This window comes from Dromaius novaehollandiae, chromosome 11 (assembly GCF_036370855.1).
Source record: "Dromaius novaehollandiae isolate bDroNov1 chromosome 11, bDroNov1.hap1, whole genome shotgun sequence".
In the NCBI taxonomy this organism is placed as follows: Eukaryota; Metazoa; Chordata; class Aves; order Casuariiformes; family Dromaiidae; genus Dromaius; species Dromaius novaehollandiae.
The window spans coordinates 6547319-6563104 of record NC_088108.1 but is presented as its reverse complement, the minus strand read 5'-3'; the positions used below and the strand labels follow the sequence as shown (position 1 = coordinate 6563104).

The 15786-nt window shown below is 40.5% G+C and overlaps 2 protein-coding genes across 11 annotated transcripts in view; one reads left to right on the top strand and one right to left on the bottom strand.

Annotated features, from left to right (window-relative positions):
* The window catches only part of NXT2 (nuclear transport factor 2 like export factor 2), a 71405-nt gene extending 55699 nt beyond the window's left edge, over window positions 1-15706 (top strand). Inside the window, exon 5 of one of the 4 annotated variants that reach the window (XM_064518150.1) lies at window positions 15064-15706. The gene's annotated coding sequence lies outside the window, so the exon portion shown is untranslated. Of the gene's footprint in view, window positions 1-5331; window positions 7875-15060 lie in introns of those variants that run through there. The other 3 variants (XM_064518151.1, XM_064518148.1, XM_064518149.1) reach the window with 3 other exon arrangements.
* ACSL4 (acyl-CoA synthetase long chain family member 4) overlaps window positions 1-15786 on the bottom strand; it is a 75165-nt gene that overhangs the window by 26709 nt on the left and 32670 nt on the right. For 3 of the 7 annotated variants that reach the window (XM_064518139.1, XM_064518140.1, XM_064518141.1), the window contains exons 1-2: window positions 14517-14657; window positions 2360-2419 (exon numbers count right to left, since the gene is read on the bottom strand). The gene's annotated coding sequence lies outside the window, so the exon portion shown is untranslated. Of the gene's footprint in view, window positions 1-2359; window positions 2420-14516; window positions 14658-15786 lie in introns of those variants that run through there. The other 4 variants (XM_026115746.2, XM_026115747.2, XM_026115748.2 and 1 more) reach the window with 2 other exon arrangements.

Here is a 15786-nt window from a genome sequence, read left to right as displayed (position 1 = left end):
ACTGCATCATCTGTCATCTGTGGAAATAGTTTGCTTTTTTTTCCCCTCACACCCTGGTCATAACTTATGTAGTAAAATGAATCACGTTATTAACAACAAAAAAAAAAGTAGAATGTTCCTCATCATGTCCTGCATTAGCAGGCTTTTACCTACCAAAAAGTGCACTGGAGGATGGGGAGAGATTTATCTAAAGTCCTTAAATGCTCTTCAAAATTTTGTGGGGAAGGTCAACAAGAGGAGCACCAAAATTGAGAAACACACTTTCCCTTTTCTCTTATAAGCTTACAATCCAAATGTAAATTATTTCATTTGCTGTAAGTAAGCAAACAGAAAGAAGCTTTTTTTATTTGAAATTCTAAGAAATTCTCTCCTTCTCAGATGTACTGATGTACAGATGATTGGGTGTTCCCTTAAAAACACCAGTTTAAGAAAAGTGTTCCCACCCAAAGTCATTTGAGATGGAAGCCCCTGAGATTTCAAGCGTGAGTCATCTCTTTTTTTCATTTTCATTGTGCAAGTAGGTAAGCTGCAGAGCAAAATGGCTTGAGAGTCACCAGAAGTTAGGAGCACTGGGAGCAAGCATATGTTAATTTTTTGTATAATCACAATATTTTCCAGTGGAAAAATGCTTACGTTCTTTGTCCATCTAAGGAACTGAATTTGACTGTGGTCTTAATGCTAAATTTTAGCATAGTCTATTGTTTGGTTCATGGTGAACCTATCCTATCACTTACTAGCCAAACATACCCAGATTCATATCTAGATATCTATCATGTCCACATCCATAGCTGGAATTCACAGATAAAGCTCTACCTATGACAGGCCTTCCTACTGTAACATTCATCTTGTGCCTTACGATTCACTGAGGTATCTTTAGGATACCTTTCTTTTAACGACATTATGTGGCAACTGAAGTGTTAATTTTTATGAGGAAGACCTGGAGGTGTAGTTTGGGAATGAACTGTACAGGGATACTAAGACTTATTGCAGTGCATATCAACTTAGTCAGAGAAGTTGGGGATTTTATCTACCATCAGCAGGAGAGAGAATACTGGTGATGGCATTTTCTACACACCAGAGAAGGCAATCTTACTGACTTACTGTATTGTAACAATTCCTCAAATTTATCTGCACTTCAGAGAGGAAGTGAGATGACCAAGCAAATTTCAGTACATTTTCCCCTACAAGGGCATCCTAGATTTAAGAGCTTTGAACACTATTTTGCTCAACTTTCTGAGCAGCATAATGCCACCAACCCAAGAAAACAATGCAAAAGAATACAGAACACAAGATGTAGACACCAAGACAGAGGATTAAGTTAGAAGCCAGCACAATTCTTGGAGAAAAGAAGTTTAAAAAAAATGGAGAAGACTTCCAAGACAGTTTTAAAGAGTAAGTTTTTGAACTTCAGCATTCCCCTGAGTCACATTTATCACACTTTATATTTACAGACACCAAAATGCTTGTTAAACATGTGCATGTCAGAGGCGGGCATTTTTTGATGTTCTTAGTCCAAAATATCCAGGTAGCTTCTGCAACACAGCAGAGGACATATTTACAGGATTGGGTCACAATATCGTGTGCTAGCTCAAATCTCAGCCAGCACAGAGCTAGCCAGCTTTGGCCAGAGAGGTGTGTAACCATATTATCATGTGATTGAGCCTGTGCTAATATGTCCTGCCCCTCAGCAAAATTTATTAGCACAGGACAGCTGTGCACTTACAGGGCTTTTTTTTTCAAGCCCTGCCAGTTCAGAATACATTAAGAAAGTATGTGTGACCATTTCCAGCTGATTGCGTAGCTAAAACTCAAGTGGCCTAATGGCATGACTTGATATTTAGGTAACTAGATCACTTTAAACATGAATAAAGTAGGAGTCAAAGTAGCAACTGTATAATAAGGAACTATTTGTATAGCACCGGACTAAACAGTAAAGCAGTCATAGACTCTAGAATTTTTGAAGGAAGCAAGAGGAGGAAACTGACACTGTTGAACATTCTTTCAGTTTGTTTTCAGGAATATTTTTGCTCTGAAAAAGGGATAGAAACATCCTTAATATTACAGAGTGTATCACAACGGCATGCTATGGTTTGTAACAAAAACACAGCATTTTGTTTGTTAACAAATGCAGTGGTACTCAAAAAGCCAACACTGTTATAAGATGTTTCTATCAGCTTAAAAATAGAGTCCCCACTACAAGTCTACCAATATTTGGACTGATCATAATGACAGCCGGAATTCACTGTTCACAAAGTTCACTGTTCCTGGATTTTGGTAAGGATTTAAGTAAGAATGCCCATTCCCTGATTATTGACAATCTGATTACTCACTAGCACACAAAACACAAATCAGTCTTTACCTTGAATGCAACCACAATTCAAACGTTTCTAGGTGCGTAGGTTGATAAATTCAGGAGAATCTAAAAAGAAAAATAGTAAATTGTGAAAGTTCTAGCCATTTCTTAGGTTATAAGCATATCTAAAGAAACCATTCAAGCCAACATTTTTGTGAATTGGTATTGCAAGCTTTGTCAGCTGTTTGCTGGTAACGATCATTTGTACAATTGCAAAAAACTACCTGTTATTCAAAAATATGGAACGGTAATCTTGTACTCTAGATGAGGTGATACAACTAGAAACTCATGACATTATCATTCTCAGGTGCTATATTTTTACTTAAGTTTTGTATTCTGTGTGCCTTCAAGTGTTTGAATCATGTAACATGCTGCCAAACACTATGCCTGATAAAAAGATTTAAAATTCACTCTTGGTTCAAAATCAGCATTATGATGTTATACTCTTTAAATAGCCTCAACTTTAAAGCTTTGGCAGCCAGGCATTCAAAGTTTACCTTTTGTAAACTTATTTAAGCTGTATCTATATATTGCTCTCCAAGTTACAGAAATATTTTTCATTTTCGGTTTTTTAAAGAAAGGTAAATTTATAAACCAACAGACATATACTACTGACAAATATATTACACTGTTTTGTCTGCCTGAGGAACAGTTCTACAAAAGAACAGCCTCAGATAAGCAACCAACAGAAACCTTATCCACTACTGGCCTTTCAGAGAACAAAACATTATATGACCCTCTTAACATCTGCATCCAATGTCCAGGCACAAAGCAAGATTCAGAAAGGTAGAAAAGCAAGCATCAGAACAGTCTGTGTGGTCATAAAATCTTGTAGTTTAGGTATTGAGTAGTACTAGCACACATACAAGTTATGTAAGTACCATATATTCAAGCATATATTCCAGAAATTGTGATTCAACAGTCAAAGCTACATGCACTTTCAGGTAACACTGAAAGTTTCCTCAAAGCCCTGCTTCTCCTTCCAGTAACCCTTCTGCCTTTGATGGCGACCACTGCCGTCTCCTCCTTTCTTTCTCCCCGATGCAACTCAGACTGATTTGGTGCAGATTAACTGAGGACTCTTTTCCAAACACCAGTAATTTTTTAAGTGAGCATGGGTTATACCTGAATAACTGCTCTATTTTTAACATTAGAGGGAAGAAAGAGTGTGAAACTGGTCACCATCTAATCTTTCTCATTAGGTGATGTGATCTGAAGAGTCTTGTACTTTCTGACCCTCTGCATATGTGATTTTCATTCATCAAACCATCTCTGAGTATTCGAATAACTTGAACTATTATCAGCTCATCACATTTCTGTCTTCAGTTGTGTAAGACTAAAATTGCCAGACTTCTCAGCATGCTCTGTTTTTCAGCCCAGTTTTATGAAACTGTAACATACACTGCAGATACAATGTTATTTAAAAGCATGGAATAAAAATATGCCTAAAGAGTAACTTCAGTGAAATACTGAAATATTGAGACATCTTCTCTCATATGAACTTGAACAGTAAGGATAATGTGTAATCCATGAACAAATCAGATTGAGTCCTGACAGTGTGTCAAAAGATAGATAGCATATGATACAAGCAGGATGTTCTTGGTTTCCTAAGGCATAATCTTGTTAATGTCCCTATTCCAACTCCCATTTTCTTAACTTGGTTTTTAATTAAGAACAGGAAGCTTAGTTTCACCTTGCAGTTGTTCCTCTTCCCTGTGGAGGTGGATTTAATAATGAAAGCACTTTTGTCCAAGTTGTTTGACCCAGCTGAGCTCTTCAAAATGCAAAACTATTTGCAAGCTTATGAAATAAACAGAGAACCCATTTTCATAATGAAAATTGAACACAAATATTTCCAGCTAACAAAAGCATGAAAACAAGGCTGTCTTGAATTCCGTGTTAAATTATACTGTATAAGTTGTATACACAGCTGTCTTCATGGAAAGTGATGTGTAAAATGACAAACTAATGGGCCACTAGGAACAGACGGGGGAAGATACTCCATCCTCACTTCCTACTTCTCCATCTGGTGCAAAAAGACTGCAGGTATCACAAACCAGCATCTCTTACTTCTTTTGCATTTTCCCCTTCTTTTATTATATCACTTTACTGCTATTCCGCATCACCACTAGCTGCAGAAGCTTTACTGTCCGAACTTTTCTATTTAACATTCAAAGCTATGGAAAACAGTATTTAAAATTGCATCTTACCTATATATCACTGTGATTCTTTTAGTACATAGGCTTTCATTATGATAAAAAGTATCCATATTTAGAACAGAGAAGAGGTTAGAGGATTTTAACACCATAAATGATATTTAAAACAAAGAAAGTTTAAAGAGATACACAAGCAAATTACTTTATGGGATTGACATAAATGTGACCTCAGTATAATGGAGACTCCAACAGAGAAGTGAAAACAGTGCAATAACCCTGTTGGTTCTCTATCAGTGTCTTCAGGTGTAGGCTCATGGCAGCCAACTCAGTCCAAATCTGGACTGCTGCAATCCCACTTTGACTTGGGCTGCAAATTTTGCAGCAAACCAAATCGATCACTTTTTATGTAATACTTTTAAGTCACGCCAGTTATCTGAAGTAGCTCAGATCAGCTGACATGGAATTACTTGTACCTTTACACCGTAGCTCTGTAAGCACTTTAAACCAGCATAACACGAAGCTGTTGTTGAAAGAAGTAGCCTCCAGCCATTTTCTGCTGCCCCAATCTGCCCCCTGCCTTGTGCAAGGATCCAGAAGGTGCTGGCCGTGGCTTTTGTGGGCTTAGAGCATTCATGGAAGTACAGTGTTAGGGGAAAAAAAACATCAGAAGCTGTAGTTATCACCATCACAGTAACCTACCTTTATTAAAAGCAAAAAGATGTCCAGTCCCAAACACTGAAATGTCCTATTAAAGTTTTATTAAGGATCTAATTTTATATAATCCAAGAGATTTTAATATGTATAATTTGATATTTATTGCAGGTCATGTAATCATCCTAATCAAAAGTGGTTGTCTGCCATGGGAAACAGACAGCACAGCAGCTGACTACTGAACTGAGAGTTTAAGATATGAAAAGAAGGCCTTCATTCATAAATATTTGGTGTTTGGCTATGAACCAACATCCAGTGTGCACTGAAACACACAATTTCTAGCGCCTCTACTTACTCAACTAGCATATCTGACGTAGTGATTTGCAGTATCTCTAGTTTCCAAGATAAAATACTAGTTAAAAATGGCCTACTGGGTATTCTACTTGCCAAGTACTTCAGGTAAACTTAAAATAATAAGATCTTTTCAAAAATTATCACCTGTATAGCTAACTGGAGAGGAGATAACTCAGTTCCTGACAGATTGAAGTCCTTGGCAATGCTAAGCTTGGGTGATGTGAAATGTTTCAGTATCTCTTCTACTTGCTTCGATTCACTGATTTTTCAGCAAGATATTTGTATCCTTTTATCAGCAAGTATCACAATAATATCTCCTTATAATCTTACCCCTAGCTTCACTTCACCCTACAAACTCAACACTACAGTGATGGCAGCACTCATTCCAAATTGCTGAATGACTCTTTCCAAAATGTGCCTCCTGCAATAAATATGTATAAAACAGTGAGTTACAACATTTTGCAAAGTTAGACCAAACAATTTTTAGCACTTGTGCAAGTATATCTGTAGCCTAACTTGATACATAGCGAGTGCTCTCCAAGTTCACTGAGTGTGAGAAACTGACAGTGCGCAGCATTAGTAGATGAATACTTTTTTTTTTTTTTTTTTTTTTTGCAATGCAGTGTTTCTGTAAATGCAACTTACTTAGCAAACCTTTTTGGTTCAAGCTGTACAGATGGCCCCTAGTGGTGTTACAGAAATGCACATCATAAATTTTAGAAAATAGTAACCTATCTAAAGCATCAAATCAGACTTATGGCCAGATAAGCAATCACTACAGAAATACAAAAAGACGTGATTTTCATTTGGGGAGATAATTCTTCCTTTGGCAACATTGTCTTATATTAAGCTTGCTATTGACCCAGATAAGCTGGATGTAGAATGAGAAACACAGTTGCACAGTTTTCAGAAGCGTAGCGCACCTGTAGCTTTAAAAGACCAGTAAGAATTAGGTTGGCTTTTGTTTCAAGCTCCTCAGTATGTGCTATCCTGAAGCAAGGAGCATAGCTTATATGCCATAGGAAAGCAGCCAATATAAAAAATTCGGGTATGGGAATCAACAGGTGTGTCCACTTGATGCTATGGTCTGATGCAGTCTTGAGACTAGACATAAAACCAAATGAAGAATAGTAGGCTTTCACCAGGGCCCACATTAGGCTCTTGTTAGGAGCTGCCTGCAGTAAGAGTATGGCCCGTTCCTCTGGTCACATGGCTATCTACAGTCAGGATGCCTTTGGGTTCCAGTGTAAGAAATTGGAAAGAAGTTGGTAAATAATTTCAGGAAAAGCTGTGGGACATCTCAGTATGTCACTGTTTATGTCTGTAAAAACATTTGTGTTACTGAGGGATAGTAAGAAAAATTTGCTTGCACTAGCGAACTTTTAAAGAAAACTAAACACAGGTGTTAATTCTATTCCTACTATGATACATAACAAAGAGTTTCTGACAGCCATGGAAGAGGTGCCTTAGGGTACATTCATGCTGTTCAGAAACCACTTACTTGATTTTTTGCAGTGTCTCCTACATTCTTTTCCAAGAGACTGGATTGGGAAATGGAAGAAGAATGCTGATAACAACTACAGACACTGAACAAAGAAATCCTCTTTGAGATATTACATATTTAAGATTATAACACATTTAGCTCCCCTCTGTGCCAGTATTTTTCTACTGTAAAGAGGAGAATCTGTGCAAACAAGGCCCTTAAAAAGGCTGAAGGGTTAGTTACCAAGGAGGACAGTTACCTAATTACTTCATGGGCTACTCTGCATTTCTGACAATGGAGTTGAGTAGAAGCTATAAGGGATGTGACAATTATAAAAGTCTGAAGGGTCTGATGGGCAGAAATGCAGCTACAAATACACCTGTTTGGAGATGGAAAGAAATATAATAAAAAACAAGCAGCAGCTGATTACATGCATAAGCATTTGTTTTGAGTTGTGCTGTTTAAGGGTCAAAAAGTTTCAACATGGAAACAACATTTTTTTTGCAGTGCTTAACCTCACAGAGGAGTCTTACTCGAAGAGATAATGCAGGTGACTGACACTGGATCCAGAAGCCCACAGCACAGCTCCAAATAGCAACCACACAAACCAGATTCAGGTGTTTTATTAGTCTGAATGCCTTTCAGCCTAACTGGAAACAGTGCTCCTTGCTCTCTTGCTGAGGGATCTAGTACATTCTGAGGCTAGATAATTTCTGCATAGAGATGACTACTCTCCAGTTTCTCCTGCAAGACTCAATCAGAAAAACCCTAACTCAACCACCTGGATGGTTGCCTATATGCCTGCAGCTTGCTGACTGTTAAGAAAGTGAATAGTTCACCCTACAGAAAAATAGTATTAAAGGACTGATTAAAGAGATCCTGTAGCTTCTTTGACTCCTTTTCACAGAGGCTGCTATGCCCAGCGTTATCTATCCCTTGCATTTCAAGTGGTTCAGAAGAATCTTACTGTACTAGAGTGTCCTCTTGTTTTAAGAATTCAAATACCTGTTCCAGATTCTGGCATGCCATTCATTTTCCATTAGGATCCTCAAGAACAGGGAGATATGCCTAAAGCTACTCCAGATAGATCTGTGCAGACTACACAGGGAATGATGTAACCTGCCTCGCACAAGTAGTTCAGTACAACCATCTCAACTCAGCTATCAGAAATGAGAAATATTTCAGTGGTAAAACTCTGTCCTCATGAAGATCCCTGTCCAAGATATTCATTATCATTTGCTGAGTAATTTTCTCAAAATGAATTGGATAACTGCTCCTCACTGGGCATTGATTTCTCCAGCTTACCTAGGTAAAATGACCAATCTCCAATCAGTTCATTAAAGAAAACTGGAAGGTCTTGAATTAATCTTAAAAAGCAGTAGTAGTGAAGAAGGGTTAAGTGGTCATAATTACAATGGTAGTTATCATTATCAAACACAAAGCTATACTGCAGGTGCTGCTAGAGTTTTATTCCGCACAGCAGGCTTCAAGGCGGTAGCAGTCGCACCCACTCCGTCCCTTACAGCCCCAGCAGCCCAGAGACCTGAGGCTGCATGCTGGTCCACAGTGGGCACTGCTGCTCACAGAGAGCCAGCCCGGCGCACACGCTGTGCTTGTGGACTACCACAAAAAAAACACCCTTCAGGTAAGAATCTTTGTAAAAAGGACTATTACTCAAATAACTTTCATAAAGTTACACAGCAAACACACAAACAAGCCATTTTAAAGACAGATATCTAACTGCAGTAACTATGGTTATTAACAGAGTAATTCCACATACACGGGAAAACCTCAGTTAGTTAAGATGTGGTTAGGAATGCACATCTTGTATCTTAAAATGTTTAGAGCAGTGGTTTAAAAACAATCAATAGCTATCATTGCATGTTATATGAATTTACTGTTGTGTCTGTTAGAATACAAGTCACATTTTTTAGGAAGTGTTATTTAAATTTAAAAAAACCTGCAAAGTTAGGTGTGTTTTAAAGCACCTAGCTAAGAGGACCAAGGATCAGAATACACAGTAAAATATCATTTTCACTTAAAAAATGGGTTGTACAGTATCATAAAAAACCACCCTAACCAGGTCTGCAGTACAGATCTAACAAATAATTCTGCAAAGCAGAATCATTAGTTAGATGTTAAGAAAAAAATTTACGTGTTGACCATGCTTATGCTAGAACAAAAGCACAATGGAGTAGGCTAAATGTGTTATTAACAGATACTTTAAGTAAACTGACCTTCTGAACACAAGCCTTTCTGTAAGTCTCTTGGTATAATTCACTTGCAGTGTTATTGCAAGTGTTAACAGAACATCACTTCAGAGTACTTAAAATATCAGTTTAAAAATCTCCTTAATTAGTACAAATTTTAGAGTACAAGTACTGGAATGTAATGTGCTATTTTAGGCCTGTCCTTGTCATGTCAGCTTGTTTCTAATTTAATAGGCTTTCAAGCATACCAAGATTTTTTTTTAATTGGTGTATATATTAACATTCTAACTGCCATTACACATTTACACTATAAAGCATTACTGATTATCAGTGTAGAGGAATAAAGGCATCTTTCCCATACACTAAGAAAAGTGATTAACAAAAATCATGAGATGAGCTGCAGCATCTTCACACAGTTTAAAGAAAAACAGATAAGCGTGCCGGTATTCTGCTCTGTTTTTTGAAACTTAGCTGCTATTGAATGAAACCATGGATTGCTAACACAAATTTTAAAAAAGGAATATAAATCTACTGCCTAATAGGGAAGTGACAAGTATGCTTTTAGAGAAAGATGCTCAACTGATGAACAAATGACATACTCGAGGGAATCAACAGTCACATCAATATACACTGAAGGAAATGCTGCTTCACTAGTTTTCTCCTCAGTGAAAACGGTGGTATTCTGGTATAACAGATTTAAGATTCTCAGATGTAAAGTGATCTACAGATCTCACCTTGAAGCTCAGTGATCTCCCAGCTGCACAACGCCCAAACACTTGGCACTAACAAACTAACAAACTACAAAAAACATGCAAAATTTAAACACAGCAACATAGATATTTTCTCAATATATAGAATTCCTTAAAAAAATGCTATACTGAGGTGAAAAGTACTCTTTGATTTCAATGGCAAGTCAAAGCACATAGCTCCATCTGAAGCAAAGAGAGAGGGAAACAATTCATCACGCCCTTCACGTTACACAGCTGTCAATCCCACAGCAAAGCAAATATAAAACATGTTAACATTTTGATGTAATAGCATGACCTCCACCCTCGCATTTATCATAAGCAACTCACACAGTTGCAACTCACACAGCAACTCGCCCACAAAGTTCAAAAAGAATCCAATACACAAATCAACGTTCTGGCTATAGGAAAATGTTTTCCCCAGTAACCCCTGGCCCAGTCACCTTGCCTTACTTTCGGTGTTCCTCTCTCTCCCAAGACTGCCTGTGCAATTTATTCGCATTTTGAGAAATGGTTCCACATGTCTTCTGAATTTTCTACTATATTTAAGATAATCTTACAATGTAAAGTAACTCTCAGGCAAATTGTACCAACACATCTCCCTCTCACACACACACTCTTCATATCTAATTTCTCTAAAGAGGAGGTTCAAACCAGCACTCAGCTTAGGACCAGCTCAAAAGCTACTGTGTAGTCCCTTGAGCTGTGGCAGTGCATGTCAAAAGTAGCATGGTAGCGCGAATAGTTGAAAGGCTTCCTATCTAGGGCAGCGACAAGAGCATAAAGCATTTCTACCCCCACCACTCATTCCTAACCTCTGTATCATGCACTTGGCCAGGTAAATAGTGTTATGCACATCTGGCACAAGATTAGAGCCATAACTCGATTACAAACACATTTCGTATGAAGTATTAAGCAGAAAAGGATAGCCTTAAAAAAACTGAAGTGGGGAAAGGATATCTACCAGAGTTTATTTAAGTTGTGTCCAATTATTTCTGTTGATCCTGGCCAAGTGGCTCAGTGCAGTTCATACTGGGTATCTATGACAGAAAAGAAAACTGAAACCACATCTCCCAAGCTATTCTGACAACTAACCCAACTTCCTCTCTGCATATATGAGTATGGCCTTATTCTATATAGTGTCTTTTAGTTCAGGTTCAGAGAAAACAGATGTGAAAAACTCTCACAGCTCCAGCATATCCAGGATTAAGACAATACTTAAAACACAATCAGCAATCTGTGAGAAAGAGCCTTGCAACTTTCAGGGATCACATGAACAATGTATCATTATGGAAGCAGAAGGGAGAAACCAGTCATACCACTTTAAGAGTATGTTTTACTTTCTGCTTAACACAAGCTACTCCATGAATGAGCGGCCACAGAAGAAATAAATAGTGCTGTGTTCAGCTTTCGTTTTTATATGTCTATATACAAAGTACAAGATTTTTGAGGAAACGTGCTGTTACTACAGTTTCACTGAATTATGGAACAATCCCAAACCCCCTTCTCTCGCGCAAAAAAAAAAAAAAAAAAAAAAAAAAAAAGGCAGTAGGCAAAGTAGTGAGAATCCCTATCCACTGTAAAGCACAGTTCTATTAGCAGAAGAGAAATACTAAGTTTCCCCTTTAGGCCCTTCCAGCTTGCTAGCCTACTCCAGGAAGCACCTTCCTGACAGAGGGCAATTCCAGCTACAGGAGAAGGAGGAGGTAAGGTGACTCTGAAACGGCAAACAGCCACTCTCTAGCTACTGTAGAACACAGGAAAAATAAACAGCATGGCCAACTTTGAGATATGTCTTTGACAAAAAGGATGTTACTTGGAAGACATTGTCCCATCTAAATAACACGCTAGTATATGAACAAATGGCGCAAAGCCTAAGTTTTGTGTCCCAGGATAATCGTTTCTCTCCTTCAGTGAAACTTCATTTTCCCCGAGAAAATAAACGTCCTGCATTAGAGTGACCATGTGGTTAGCTGCGTATACAATGAATATTTCCCTTCAAAATTAACTCTCTCTCTTTTTCATTTCAGTAATTTCCTATTAAAAACATTTTTTCTTATAGACAAGCACTCAACCACTTGTCACCTTAACTACCTAACCCCATTTATTAATGAATAACTTTAAAATGAATACATTTTACATGTTTAGATTTTTGGCTCAAGCTCAGACTATTGTATAATATTCGATTTGGATATTAACTTTATTTAAAACAGCATAATAGGATCCATCTCTTTTACCAGATACATATTTCAGTATTGCTTGGAATATATTTGTATCTACTGCCTCGTTTAGTGATTTGTTCAAGGGTTGTTTTTCTAGTTTTAAAAAAGGGCTGAAGCATAAACCTGTTAGAAGGAAGTCAGCCACAGAACACTGGTAATTTATGATGCTGGAAATTTATAGCTACTGATGAATGTTAGATTATTCAGCCATCAGACAATGGGTGATACTGTCACTTGCTAGCACAGTATATATTACAGATAGTGTTAAAGATAATACATGAGTAACTTTTGCATGAGATGCAAATACCTGAATAATTAACACATCATGAAACCCTTACCACAGTTTTTTAATTTTTTTTTGGCTTATCCGTTTTAAATTTATATAAGCTTATAATTTAAGACAACATTGAAGGGAAATTGGCAAGTAAAAAGAAATGAGGGGGAAGTTAAAAAAATTACTAATATAACCTTTATGTGGAGAAAATTAAGACTTCTGTAGAACTATATTCAATCCAAACTTTGCAGCTTTAAATAAACGCAAAAGGAGAAGAAAAAAATTAAACCAAAAAAATTGTCTGAAACTGGTGGAATATTGTTAATTGTACCTCTTGTTTGGTAGAAAAGATTGACTTTGGGGATTTGTTTAAATTATAAGATTTTCACATATTAGGAAAAAATAATCTGTGCTTCTAATTATTGGGATTTCTGATCACTGACCAACTGCAAAGACTGAAAAAGTCGAAGTCAATTAAAAAAAATCTTATGTTTCTAATTACTACTTGTAGCTTTATTTTCTAATTTTTGCATTTCAAATTGGCAAGGCTGTAAGTGCACATATGTCTACAGTATTAAATGACAAAGAATGTTGCATTCATATTTTTATGTTACAACAGCCCAAGATGCAAAGAAAAACAAAGGAAGGACAGGTATTACCTTTAACCTGATAATCACCTTTTGCAAGCATCATGGACTACAGAAATTTAGTTTATCTGCAATGATTCTCAATTTACATCAAATTTCTCTGTACTCTCAACCTGTATTTATTGAACATCTTCACTGAAAAAATCAAATATGAAACAATTATATTAGACAAAAGGGTTATAACACAAAATAGTTCAAAAGTTGCTGTAATTTTTTCATTAAAGCAGCAAGAGGAATAAAAGATAATTGGAGCTTTATTCAGTTGCCTGATGTTGGCTCATAGTGCCAACACTCTTCTGGGAGTGGGGGAAGGCATGAAGCAGACATACACTTTCTTTTTAAACCAGCTTAAAAAGCCACAAAGCATACAAGGATATTTTAGGATATTGCAAAGTGAAACTTATCTCAGAGGAATAAACCAACCAAAATAACCAACCACCTTCTTGCTCTGCTTTAGCAGATGCTCCTATGACGTGAAACAGAAAAAATATGCATTGTGCGTAGCACTGAGCAGTGAATCACGTTTCCCTGGGTATCTGCGTGTGCTACATCAGCATCAGACCATATCCTGAGCCCAGCCTCCTTTTCTGCATCTAGAAGGCAGGCGGGAGGGGGCTACGAGGGAGGAGATAACGCTGCTGATTGTAGTGGGCAGGGCTCCCAACACCCCTTTGGTTCCCAGGGAGGCAGAGATGAGCAAAAACGGGGGATGTTGCTAATGCAAAGCAAGAAACGGAGCAAGTAGCCTCTTCTGTAATCAGTTAGCTGGGCAAGACACAGGCAAGGGACGGAGGATGCTGCTGCCGGCCAAGGCCGCCACCGCTCGGCATCCAGAGCGCTGAAAGGCAGAACGAGAGCGGGGAAGACAAAGGCAGCCACAAGCACTGCCCCACGCAGCTTTCGGGCTGCGGCCACCTCACTGGGGAGGGAAAGTCGCAGCAAGGTGCCCCAGCATCCGGCAGCGAGGAGGAAGGGTGCATCCAAGCGAGGAAAGGATGCGCCGAGTGCCGAAAACGGACAGTGGCTGGCAGATGCACTCTCGGCAGCCGGCGCGGGCTCCCCGCTCGGCCTCTCCAGGGGCTCCGCCACCTGCTCCGGGCAGCAGGCCCGGCGCCAGCCCCCGCCCCCGCCCGGGGCCTGCCCCGCTCGCCCACCGCCCCCGGGACACGCTCCCGCAGGGCCCCGCTCGCAGCCGTGCTCCGGCGAGGCTGCGGCGCGCCTGACCCCGCTTAACCCCCCGTCTCCCCTCAGCCGACCCGGCTGCCTCCGCCCGCCCCCGGCGCCAAGCGCCATCCCCCCGCCGGCGCCGGCGCGGCCGCGGCCCCGGCCCCCCGCCTCGCTCGCCCCCCGCCCCGCCGCGGGCAGCTGCCCCGCGGCCCGCCGGCCGTTGCGCCGGGGCGGAAGGCGCGCGCGCACTCACCTCGCCGCGGCGTGGCGTGGCGCTGCCGGCGGACAGCGCGGCCGGCGGCTCCAGCGGCTGCTAAAATGGCTGAGCGCGAGGGGAGGCGGGCGGAGGGCGAGCCGGGGGGGCGCGCGGGGCGGAGCGAGCCCCCCCGCCGCCGGGCGCCGCCGTCCAATCCCCCGCCCGCGCCGCTCCGCGCCGCTGACGCGCCGCCGCGGCAGCGCGCGGCCCTCGGGCCACCCCGGGCCCGCCCGTTAGCAGGGCCGCGGGGGCGGGCGGCCTGGCGCGGTCCTTCTGCAGTGCCCTGCGCTGCTGGGCTTAGCCCTGTCGGGGATGCACAGGTCAGGGTGCCCTCTTCCTCCGGAGAGTCCTGATGGGGAGAGAGGCGTTAGGGAGAAAGCAGGCTGCAGACACGGTGCAGGCAGATACGCGTCTATTATCATACAATTAATGTCACTAGTTTTTCCACGAAGGCCGTGGAACGGTCAGAACCAGAGCCACAAGGCTAAAACACTTCAGGGAGCAGTCCCCAGCCTCATGACAGCCTCTCTGCTTCTGTCAGCAGGATCGAACCGGAAGAACTAACACCGTGAGTCCAGCTCTTTCTGGCTGGACTAGACAAGCACACGGGGCTTGTTAGCCAGTTGTCCCCTCTGACAGCTTGGAGACCACCAAGTTGCATCTAAGGCCCCTGTGGTCTTACGCAGAACGCAAGGAAGGGGTTTCAACAGCAGCCCTGCTGAGAGCAACTTGGATTACTCACAGTGCAGTTCAAAAAGCCAGAGGCCACAAATATCCCTATGATTCATGCAAGTTTGCCAGATGGTTTTACATGTTTTGGAGTAGGAGGCTTCTTCGGAGCAGAGCTAGCACAAAATAAGTCTAATTTTGAAGAAGGCACATAGCCACCTTTTAACAACATGCAAAGGAAGAGAAAGCTTTTTCTGCTCTCATCAATGCTGAGCGGAAGTCCAGCACAATCCTCCCCCACCACATATGGACTGGAGCAGGATGTGAAAAAAGCAAGATTACAAACCAAGCTGAAACTATATTTGGCAACAACTGCTTGTTGCCATAAAAGACAACACCTTCCAGGAGCGAAAATGTTCTGGCAACAACAGAATATGCAATGTATATGTTATATTTAATAGTTCTTATTCTTAGAGAATTAAAAAATGCATCACTTCCCCGCATGGAGGCTGAACTGAGTCATTATGTGGTTTTTGCTTTGCTTAGGCTATATTAAATGTAGTACAGTCCCTTATTGCTCTCACTTTGTTCTAATTTG